Genomic DNA, 11,669 nt, shown 5'->3' with positions numbered 1-11,669 from the left:
ACCCCATAAGAACAACAATGCCAACCAACCAAACCTCCCAGGGACTAAACCACTACCCAAGGACTATACATGGACTGACCCATGATCCAAATGCATATGTAGTAGAGCATGGTCTCATTGGGCACAAATAGAAGAAGAAACGATTGGTCTTGTCTAGGTTGGACCCTCAGTGAAGGGGAATGTCAGGGGTCGGGAAAGGGGGTCGATGGGAAAGGGAACACATTATAGAAGAAGGGGAGTGCGATGGTATAGGGGGGCTAATTTCCAGGAAAACAGGAAAAGTGAACCTTTGAAATGGAAATGAAAAATATCCAAAAACAAAAAACAGAACAAAAAAATCACATTTAGAGCTTAAAAAAACACACACAATCAGGAAACATAGAATATTACGGCTTTGGTTTTCTTCAAATATTCTCGAGACTCAGTTCAGTTCTGGGTCCAGGCTGGACCAAGTAGGTTCCTGCCGCTGACTGCTCCCATATTCCTGTATCCGGAGACACTGTGCAGTTTCCTCTTGGGCCAGGGATGTGGGCAGAGGTGGGCAGAAGTGGCGGTCTGTCCTGTGGTCAGGATTGTCCAAATTTCTGGGCGTCCAGCTCTCTCCAAAACAAAATTTGGGTGCTGGCTTCCTGATTGCTTTTAATCTCCCTTATCCCATGTTTTTATTTCCTGGGAAATATTACAGAAAACCTGATGTATATCCCATTGATTTATTCAACACTCTCGTGCACAGAGGAGCATAATTAAGTGGTAGCTAAATATTTGACAACAAGGATAAAACATGGGTAATTTTTGCATGATGAACTTGGTATTCACAGAGTTGGAAATACAATCTACAGAGAGAATAATTGCCTTTGCATCTCAGTCTGACTGGGAAGCATTTATGATGCCCAGTTCCCACGAGAATGCACCTCAATAAAGACGGTTCTTAAGAGTGAAGAGTTTGAGATCACTGTTTTATTTAAAAGAATACATTCAATTTACTCAATAGTAACCAGATGCACATAGGCAATGTATACAGTCTCTATCCTTATCAAAATAGTGAATCAACTGCAAGAATAAAACAAAAACAAATAAATAACAAACTTTCAAATGAATACAAGAAACACCAAAGAACCAAAATAATCAAAACTCAAACCAAAATCTAAACAGAGAAATTGTGCTAAACATTCTTTTGTTGCTCGTTTTGCAGAACAAACTTATAGCCTGTGGTTGACCTTGGAACATAATAGACAAGCAGTTACTGATGGTAATAATCTTTTCAAGCGGAATGTAAGGAGGTCTCTTCTGTTGGAGTGGGGTATGAAGGACAAGGCCATCCAATACCGAGTATAAAATACATTACAGTCTTGGTCTCAACGTCTTTCCAAGGTTCTGGACTGATCTCCTTGAAACTCTTCTGGATGACCCATCAGAACAAGTACAAAATTGAATGGGTAGACTCTTCCTAGATGCCCACCATCTCTTAATGCTCTTCTCAGAGTCCCTCCAAATGTGCACTCTTTCTGGGGAGAGGTGAGATGAAAGGACAGTCTATTCAGTCCAAAGAAATCAAACTAAAGGAGGAAAATGCAGGCCACTATTGCTATGGATAGTAGGGATGAGATGCAATAGTGGTGCATTTGCTGTGCACACTTAGTACTCCTCCTGTAGCACTTCTCTCCAAGGGAGAACTTGTCCTGGTCTGTACCATGTTTGACTTTCTGCTGGAGAACTTCAGACCTAGCAGAGCAAGGGAAAAAAGGTTTACTGAGGGACTGTCGATTCAGCTCTCCCTCCAACACCAGCTCTATTCAGTTGGACAATCCAGCATGACCTGTCAGCTGAGGTCATTCCCCGCATCCCCAAGTGTCATAGAGTACCTGGGCTTGGATTTATATCTCAGCTTTTAAAAACTGCTAGAAACTGGACTGTGAACTACACATTGTACTAGTATGAAAAGAAAAATGAGCATAGTTTTTAAAGGTCCAGGTATATTATATTGAATAATAACATTGTAACTATGCCTGAACCTGAGTTCAAGAGAGATATGACCTATCTAGAATACAATTTGGGTGCCTTAGAGAGAACCTGACCAGAATTGAAGTGAAGGTTATAATTATTTTGCCAGTGAAGGAACCTGCCTAGGTTCCATTTGTAACCGCTGTATCTGCAAATACACAGAAAAACCATCTCACATCAAATCCATGGGCACCTCATAGATCCTGTAATCACTGAGAATGTTCTCCATGCATATCTTTCCAGCCTACACATGGAACATTAAAGGTGATTGTGATGTAGAAACATAACAGCACCCCTGTAAGACTATGGTTATTTTAATGCAATTTGTGAGAGAACAGAAGAGAAAATATTCTCAGATCTTTTCAGAGCGTTCACAGGAAGAAAGAAGTACAAAGTACAAAGAAATCCTGAGGATCATACATATTGTTTCATGGACAAAATTCACATAAACTGTACCAGAATAATACTCTGAGTAGTTCTTTAGCTTCCTGAGGCTGAAAACCATGACAGTGGTCAGCCACCCAAAAAGGGTAGTTAATTAGGGACAGGAAATCCAATTGGCTTTTGCCAGCCTGTGTTCCTACCTGATCTCAAAGATATCAGAATGCTTCTGCATTGTTTCTCCCAAGTCACTTTCCTGGGTGATCAGTTTTCTGCTTCAGAGTGTCCTGCATTCTTTCCTCTAATTCTGGTCATCGGATGAGTGTACTGTCAATGGAAGCATGCATGCATGTGTGCACACACAAACACACACACAGACACACAGACACACTAATACAAACTCACAAACACACAAGCCATTTGTGTTCACACTATATAAGCATAGTACATTGCAGTCAAGTGTTTACTTTCCCAGTTAATCCTTAATATAATGATTCCCCAGGATACTCTGGAGGCATAAAACAAATGTTGAGTGAGATATGTACATAGTGGCCGTAGCCTATACACAGCTCAGTCAGTGATGTACTGAACTCTCATAAAATGACATAGAATCCGGGTTCTTGCTTATTGCCCAGTCTGGCTTATCAAGTTCTCAAGGCTGTGTAGAGCAGGCTTGTTTCCCAGCAAAGGATCATATGTTGCTGGTGGAATAGACTCTTTTTCTTGTTCACTGTTTCAGACTTTCCCCAAAGTGTGCAGCTTCTTCTAAGGAGCTCTCTTTACCACAGTCTGACTGAATTCATGCCCAAAGCTATGCCCCCAGGACCATAGGAAATCTCCATAACCAGGATCCATATGAACAATTTTTCTACCTATAATGTGATTGTGTCACAGATATTTGGAGTAAATAAATAAATGCTTACATGGATTATCTCACACTGAGTCATAATCCATTGAAGGGCTCCAACCTATGGTACATTTTCCCTCCTTGGCTGATGGAAATCTGGATGGTTTCTCCTTCAGGGCTACTCTGGGGACCACTACAACCCTGATGTGCCCTAGTTGCAATGGCAACACCTACTCCTTGTTGTGGAATCTCTATGTCAACTAAAACATCTGTTCCACTTTATGAACATGACTTCTCATAGGCCTACCTGTTCTTACACTCCCAGACCCATCTGAAGGTCCTCATTTCTCCTAACCCCATTGAGGCTGAACTTTACTCAGAGAAAATGATTTTGATTAACAGCACTTGCAGAATGCTATACAGATAACATAGGGGAGTGCTTTAGATTATTTGTGTACCTAAAGGGGCTCCTGAAACTGCCCTGTTCTTGCACCACAGCATAGCTATGGGACTTTTGCTGGATGACAAAGCAACTCAAATTCTCAATGAATAAAATTCAAGCCAAACTCCCGGAGGAAGTTGTACTGTGCCAAGTTAGCTAGAAAGAAATGGTAACAGGCAATGTGGAAACCAACCTTGGAGAAGACACAGTGAGTGACATAAACTTCCAGTCACCTTTCACAATTAACGAAGAAGAGAGAAGGAACATAAACTCATGGATTTTATAGAGAAGCCTTGCCCTTACCTCCCTGTACTCCATTCCTTTGATGTGCTCCAAAGGATTTCAATGCAGATCAGTAGTTTTGCCCCTAATTACTTGAAAATCTAACTTTACAGGTATTTTTGTGCCTTTTTGGGGGGGTAGCTTTCTAAGGGTCTTTATTGTCCTGCTTCTATACCATAATGAAAAGGGACCTGTAAGCTCCAGGACTGTACCATTTGTTACCACAGTGAAACATGACTCACTTGAACATATTTCCCACTCCTCCCCCAGATTTCACAAGATAAATATGTTACAATTTTTTGAAAATGGAATAAATTACTAACTTAAGCATCCTTTTGCTGTACAGAGCTAGATGGAGATGCCAAATGATTGGGCGGCTGTATTTCATGTTTGTAGGATGTAAAGTGAACACTTAGAGTATTTTTCTCATGAAACGTGGAAATAGAGGGAAACATAGGTTCACTACTGAACAAACAAAAACACACGACACACAAACACATACACACCTACACATACACACACACAGACACATACACACACACACACACAAATGAAACCTTTGCTTTTATGTAGTACATTTCCTGTTGAGTGAGGATTAATGGGAGCTGTGTTGTGTACAAGTCTTTTAGACTCAAGCAGGCTGTGCTGCCCTGGCCTGTACTCATTTCCACTTCAGGAAACCTTTCTATGCAGATACTTGCTGGTCCTACAAGTAAGTTACATGTTCTACACAGATAGCCTAAACAACAAAACATCAAATTCCCAAGAGAGGGATTTCTAGAAAAAGACTCCATCAAGCTCTATGTTGACTCAGCATAGGCCCCTCACTAAAACTACGCTGTTTCCTTCATAGAAGACTTTGGAAGCATCAGAGAAGACAGTGACTCATGGTCAGTTACCAGGAACTTTTTATCACATTAGGGTTCATGTGATATTAAAACAACCTCAATGGCAGTCAGAAAAAGGCTAGAGAAATAACATACACTGACTTTTCTGAAATGCAGCACTGTGTACAACACTGAGAGAGAATCTATCCTGAAAGAATGCCATGCCCATGATATAGTCAGGAAAATAATGTCAGCAGAGGGATGCACTGCAGGATTCCATGCATGATCATGGTGAAGCCAATAAGACAAACCAGAAATTTCCAGGGGGATACCTCTATTCAGGTAAAGCGAAGGAATCTAATTCTTATTTTTAAAATAGCTGAATGATTTAAGAATGGGTTGAGACAAATAAGAGAGGGGGCTCCACCTGGAACTGGACAAGTGATGCAAAGACTGCTGTCCAGCACAAAACAGGAAGCTTCAGGTTTGTTGAGAGACCTAGGCTCAAAGGACTAAGTTAGAGAATGACTGGACAAAATCAGATGTCATTAACTGGCCTCCCCGCATACCTGCTAAGATGCAGGTCCGCACAGCAATGCAACTTTCTTAGTGAGAATTGGGGGTATATATGAATAACTTTGTTCTTGAAGTCTCAAGTCTCTCATGCCAACCCTCAGCCTTTGAGAAACCTTTTCCACATCCTTGCTGTTCTAACCAGCTTCAGATTGTAAGGCCCAGATATGAACTCTCCAGGAGCCCTCAAATAAGACAGGACTGACATGCTGCTCCTCAGGCTCTGCAGTTACCCAAGATCTATGAAGCATGAAGGCACCATCTTCATATACAGGGAAAAGGGGGGAGGAAGAACAAAAACCACCACAAATGACAATGAGAACCATTTCTTTGCCATTTCCACCAGGCTCTCCTCCTTGAAAACTACTTATTTCCTGGAGTCTCACAGGACCCCTGTAAAGAAAATGAGCTCCAGGCTTTTGCTTCATCCCTCCTAGCCCTGCTCTAGTCTAAAGAGGGGCTCCCACATAGCACCCTCCACACATAATGGCATGTAGTGCTGTGATGTGTGATCAACCTATCTCCCTTAATAATCTGCAGATTCTCGAAGAGCAGGAGCATTTGCTTTCCAAACATGCAGTTTCTTGAAAAGGGGCTATCTCCACAGAAAGCCTTGTAAACCATCACATAAATGAACACTTGGATGAGACCTAGGACAGGACATGGATCAGTCAATAGACAGTAACATTGGTTTGTCTATGTTTATGGTAAGACATGAGGACAACCTGACCCTGAGGCCTAACCCTACCTGCTGTTGCTTGGCTCTGGGGTCACAGATGTTCATTCCGGCCTCTTCACAGAGCCTCTTTGCCTCCACATAGAGGATGCTGGCAGTTCAGTCTGCTCCACCAGCAGTTCTCTCTTCTCATTCAGCAAAATCTGTATATTGTTCTTCAATTGAGCTTGTTCACGCAGGAGCTGGGAGTGCCTGATGCTGAACCACAAACAAAAAAATGGTAAATCCCAGCCAGCTTCTTTTTACCTGTCAATCTTGCAAGTACAATCATCCCTTCAAGGGTCCTCATCCCCAGAATAGAGCCACACTATACAAGTTAGCACCAATTAGAGGAGGTCCAATCCAGAGGACACATTCCCTGTGAATCAAAGTACTTCTGATAATCCTGACACTAAGACGGTTTATATAAATCCAGGAAGAAGAAATGGTCCATATGTGTGCTTATATGTCCATGGTATGCTAAAACCATCTTCACATAGTGGGGAAATCCCCTCTGAGGGGTAGTTGAAGACCCAATAGCTATACAATCTTTCCATGTGTTTCTCATGGATCATAGATCTTTAAATCTCCTGTCAGAGTCCTAGAGATTCAGAGTTGATTGATATTCCCATCATGGTGCAAACCTTTTCTATCTAGAGGATCCTTAATGGGGAAAATAACAATTGGAGGGTCTTCTACACCCTTCACATGTAGGACAACTGAGTCCAAGAGCTACAAATCTAAGACCCTTGCCAGGAGGCAGCCTTCTTGTTAAGAGTCAGACACTACAGAACCAGAGCCCTGGCTTTGGTTCAAAGTCACACAGGACAGAAACATTCCTTGCCTAGTGCTGGGTTCTCATCTCTGTCAGTGACTCACTGCTAGGAACTGTTCACTTGTATGAGCTCCTTGTACCTCTCCATGGCATCACTTATTGAGTTGGTCATCATTTGCATAGCCATCATTCTCATCTCATGTTCGGATTGAAGTATTGGCAATTCGACATCCAGCCTGTGTTAGGGCATGGCCCAAGGAACAAATAACTGTCTGAATTCATGATTTCAGAATTAGGTGAAATGTAAAAAAATCCAATAAAAAATTCAAATTTAAGAAATGAGCGGGGAGGGAAGAATGTGGCAAACAAAGACCAGAGCAAAAACACAACAATGAGACTCCAACAACATTCTTTCAAGGAAATATTTCTACGCAAATCAGCAAACATTTATTTTGAAATAAGGACTCTTTAAAAGGCTGTGGGGATACGGTTCTGCAAAGACCCTCTGTACTAGAGTGGGTGGAGCCTGTGAAATGCCTGTTTGGGAATAACAAATGTCCAGAATTTGTTACCACATTCACCATTTCTAGGTCACAATGAATGGTCTCTTGATAGCTAAATTAAAATAAAGTCAAAATATAAATAAAGTTCAAATCGGGCAAAAAAAGAAAACGTGAAATCAGACTATTGACTGGATTACTTAAACCCAGTTTATGCCACATACTTGCTCCTTTGAACTGGGTCCTATTTGTGCTGATTAAACTTATTATCCTGGGCACAGGACAACAGAGCCAGGTTACCAACTGAAAGTAGCTGACTTTCAAGACTTGGCCAGGTAAGCACAAAGGCATTGTCTAGTTCTGTAAGAAGTTTCCTCCAGTCTGTGCCTTGGGTCCAACAGATAGTTGTGATGACATTTCTTTTGTTTTGAAAGCAGGGATTCTCAAACCTTGTTTCCTATTGTTACCTGAATTCCCAGAGGGCATAACTGCTTTGACAGGGAAGAGGATTTGTAACCCCTCCATCCCTCAGGAGAGTCCTATCTATCACCAAAGTAAATAGAAGATGCAAAGTGCTCTGTTGATCCATGTGGGCTTCCACACCATCATGACCTGCCAACTGTCCATCAGACAAATCCTCAGATCCCATCAAACTCCCCAGACTCCCTGACCATGAGCATAAAACCCACAAATACTTTCACATACATACATACCAACCCATATACAAACATAAGTAGAATCCCAACTACATCCATGGAGGTGCCATAGAATCCGTGTATAATGAGCAAATTCAGAGGAAAAGAGTGATGACGTGCAGGCATATCATTCACACACACAGTTGCAGCAAGTGTGACCAGGTCCTTCTAGCTGTTGACAGAACCAACGCTAATCCAAGGAGGTCAGGGTCAAGTACAAAAGAGGTTGACCCTAAACACACAACACCTAGCTTATCTCACAAGCAAATGCCTGCCAAGTCTCCTTAAAATCCAGGAGGAGAAGTGAAACTCTCTCGTGATATGAGGAAATCTTGGGTTAGCAGAGAGAGAGCACAAGACATTGAACAGGTTACTGGGCATAATGACTACCTGTAGTCCCAATCATCATAGATATAAAGGTCCAGGATTTGATAAAGTTCATCCCTCTCAAATTTACACTTCTGGATTTCAAATTTGAGTTCCTCCAGTTCCTTTAGACACTCCTCTTGCTGACTGATGACATTTTGGGATGATGCCTTCCTACCAAAACCTGTAGATAGATAAACCCAAGTGAATTTTCATATTTGATGGCCCATGGGAGGAAAAGACCATTCTGAATCCCAAAAGGAGTTTGAGGAAGGGGAAATGGTAGAGACTGGGTGAATCCCTGAAAGAGCAGAAAAGCTTTCTTAAAGGTGGATTCTTAAGCTATGTCCCTCTTCCCAACCTCTAATGCCATACACACGCCACACTCACTATTACAGGACCACTCAGCCTGAACAGTATAACCTGACTCAGACATAAACATCTGGGACTTTGCTATCTCATATCAGATGCAGTACAGATAAATCCTGGAGCTCATAATGCTTAGCACCATCAAGCTCTAATCATGTGTGTTCCAGCACAAAGTGTCTGAGATCTCAATTCATTTCTAGGGGTTCATCCTTCCTAGTTCTCATCATCAGAGACTTATATAACCTACAGTAATCTAGAGGATTATGTGCCTCAACTCTCAACCATGAATGGTCACATTGTTAATCTCACAGTGCCTCCTCCTGACATTCATTGACACTCACAATTAAAAAGCTTCCAGAAAAGAAAACTGAAGGCTTACCAATTTCTGGCATTCTCTCAAATTAATGATCAGTAACTCCTGACTCTTGTTTGCCTTTGAGTAATCCCAAGTTTCCTGCCTGTAAGGCCTAGTCTTAGAAGGCACATCACAAACCTACCTCCTCGAGGAAGTTCCCCAACTCTGCCCAGGACTCACCAAGCCTTCCCCAAAATGATTTCATCCTTCCCGTTTTACTAGACAGGAGGTCATCTTCCTTCTGACTTGGTGTCCTTGATCTCCACTTTCCTTCCGAAATGGCCTGAGCAGCTGGCGAAACATGCCTATTTGTGAACCCAAAGGGAACTGAAGGAATATCCCAAAGGCAGTTGGTGTCACCACAATACTGGTGACATCATAGAAGATTCTAGGGATCTCTTAGATACAATACACTACACTACACTACACTACACTACACTACACTACACTACAATACAATACAATACTGATGATGTCACTGGGAAGTTCTATGGCCTACCTGCTAACTAGCTCACCCCAAATGGATCAATTTCTGTGGGGGCCCTATCCTCCAGTCTCTAATGTGTCACCAGGAATACCGTTTGGCAACCTCTATTCCAAAGCTAGACATTTCTCTCTGCTTCATTAGAAGTCAACAATGGTTTTGCTGGGGAGGGTTGCTTACAACCCTGAATTAGAGAAGAGATTTTTCTTAGCACCCAAATCTCTAGGGACCATGGATGAGGGAGTTTTTTCTTAAAAGTAAATCTACTACCGGAGACAATGCATGTGACACACATTTTGATTCCTAAGGTTTTCCCTTTTTCTGGAGGCCAATATCTTTCTTCTATACCTTTGATTGTTTAAAACCTGGAAATATTTGCTTACTGTGCAGTCCTTGACAGCTGACATTGTTTCCATTTACACATCCATGTATTTCACAAAATCAATGGTCTATAATCCTATTTTTTACAATAAAACTCCTTTTTGTTGGGAACATAGGGATCAACTACAGGACATACATAAAATAATAAATTTCTGTACCTTTTATATATTAAGTTGGACATCCTCCCTTTCTCAAATACAAACAAGACAATTAAATTGGACATCAGTGAGCAAACGTCAACCTGGACCTTGTGTTACCACATTGTAACCACATAGCCATCCCTTCTCCAATATCATTCTTCCTGAATTTCCAAGTCCAATCATGAGGATATTTGGGGCTACACTCTGATCTTTTACTCAGAGCAAACATAAAAATCAGGCAGATGGGCAGGGAGTGGAATGGCCTAAGGTTAGGCTAAACCTCAATTTTAATGGGTCCATAAGTTCAGGAGGGAGTCCATTTGGCATTGTCATCTGTGGCTTCTGTGTTCTTATCCTGGGTGTGCTGAATCTGTGATACAATGCCACCTAACCTCACAGATGTCAGGGTGAAAACCCTGTATGATTTTTCTAAGAATAACTCTGCCTTTTACTACCATCTGGAGTTATACTACATCATTATGCAATGCTCAGAAGAGAGGGTTGGAGATTGTGGAGGCCTTAGAAGTTGAGAATATTTTCTGATTAAGGCACCTATTTTTCCTATGTAATTTTTACCTTGCTCTTTCACTAATGATGGTTGACTTCATTCCTGGCCTAAAGTAAACTGGATTCCAATGTTTTGGATTAGGGAAGCTCCTATTTTTGAGATGACAGACCCACCAAGGGATCCCACTGCATACAGGTTCCTATTCCCCAGGAAGTTGTTGCTGCAGAATCACAGCATGGGGGCAGCAGCACAGGATATCTCCCAGCTTCTCTCCTGCAACTGCTGCAACTGTAATGGGGCTGTTTGTTTGTTTGCTTGCTTTTTATTGGAAATACCTACAAAGCTGGTCAGAGTTAATACATGCCTTTAATTACAGCACCCACAAGGTTTTTTTTGTTTTTGCTCGTTTTTATTTTTGTTTTATTTCATTTATTTATTTATAAGAACCATTGTTCTTAGGATTCTTATTGTTTTCTCTGGTAATTCCCTCTAGCTATTCACTTTGTACCTAGAATGTGAAGCCTATGCTGTGCGTGGTTCTATTATTCATGTTAAGGATTTTATTCTTACCACCAACACCACAAATGATCACGTTTTTTACTTTCAAATCAGGAAAACAGGCATAAAGAAGAGCGCTATGTTGTTTGGTCTCAGGTAACCAGCCAATCAGGAGTATAGGAAGGCTGCCCAATGTTTTGGATTAGGTAAGCCTCTGTTATTGAGATGAAAGGCCTCTGCTGAAGCCTCCAGTTGAGTCACAGAGAGCCTGGAAAGGCTCAAAGAGTGGTTGCACCTTGAAGGTGAAGACTGGCCCTTCAGTGCCTCTGCAGCCTGAGGCAGAGTTCTGATGGGAACACAAGAGCTTTGGCCAGAGATGATAGGGGACTGCATTTTGGTTGAGCCCTGAGACCTGGATGAGCAGAGGCCTCCACAGTCCTGATAAAGTGAAGCAGAGCCACATAGATGTGAGGGAACAATGGATCTTTGATCTGCATGTTCTCCACTTCATTTACCTTTGCTGTGTGTAT

The 11,669-nt window shown here is 41.7% G+C and overlaps 1 pseudogene; it reads right to left on the bottom strand.

Annotated features, from left to right (window-relative positions):
* Positions 1–5,780: 5,780 nt before the first annotated feature.
* LOC116907225 overlaps positions 5,781–11,669 on the bottom strand; it is a 44,589-nt pseudogene continuing 38,700 nt past the window's right edge.

This window comes from Rattus rattus, chromosome 1 (genome assembly GCF_011064425.1).
Source record: "Rattus rattus isolate New Zealand chromosome 1, Rrattus_CSIRO_v1, whole genome shotgun sequence".
NCBI classification, from domain to species: domain Eukaryota; kingdom Metazoa; phylum Chordata; class Mammalia; order Rodentia; family Muridae; genus Rattus; species Rattus rattus.
The sequence above is the reverse complement of the archived record's forward strand: the minus strand, read 5'-3'. Positions and strand labels throughout refer to the sequence as shown.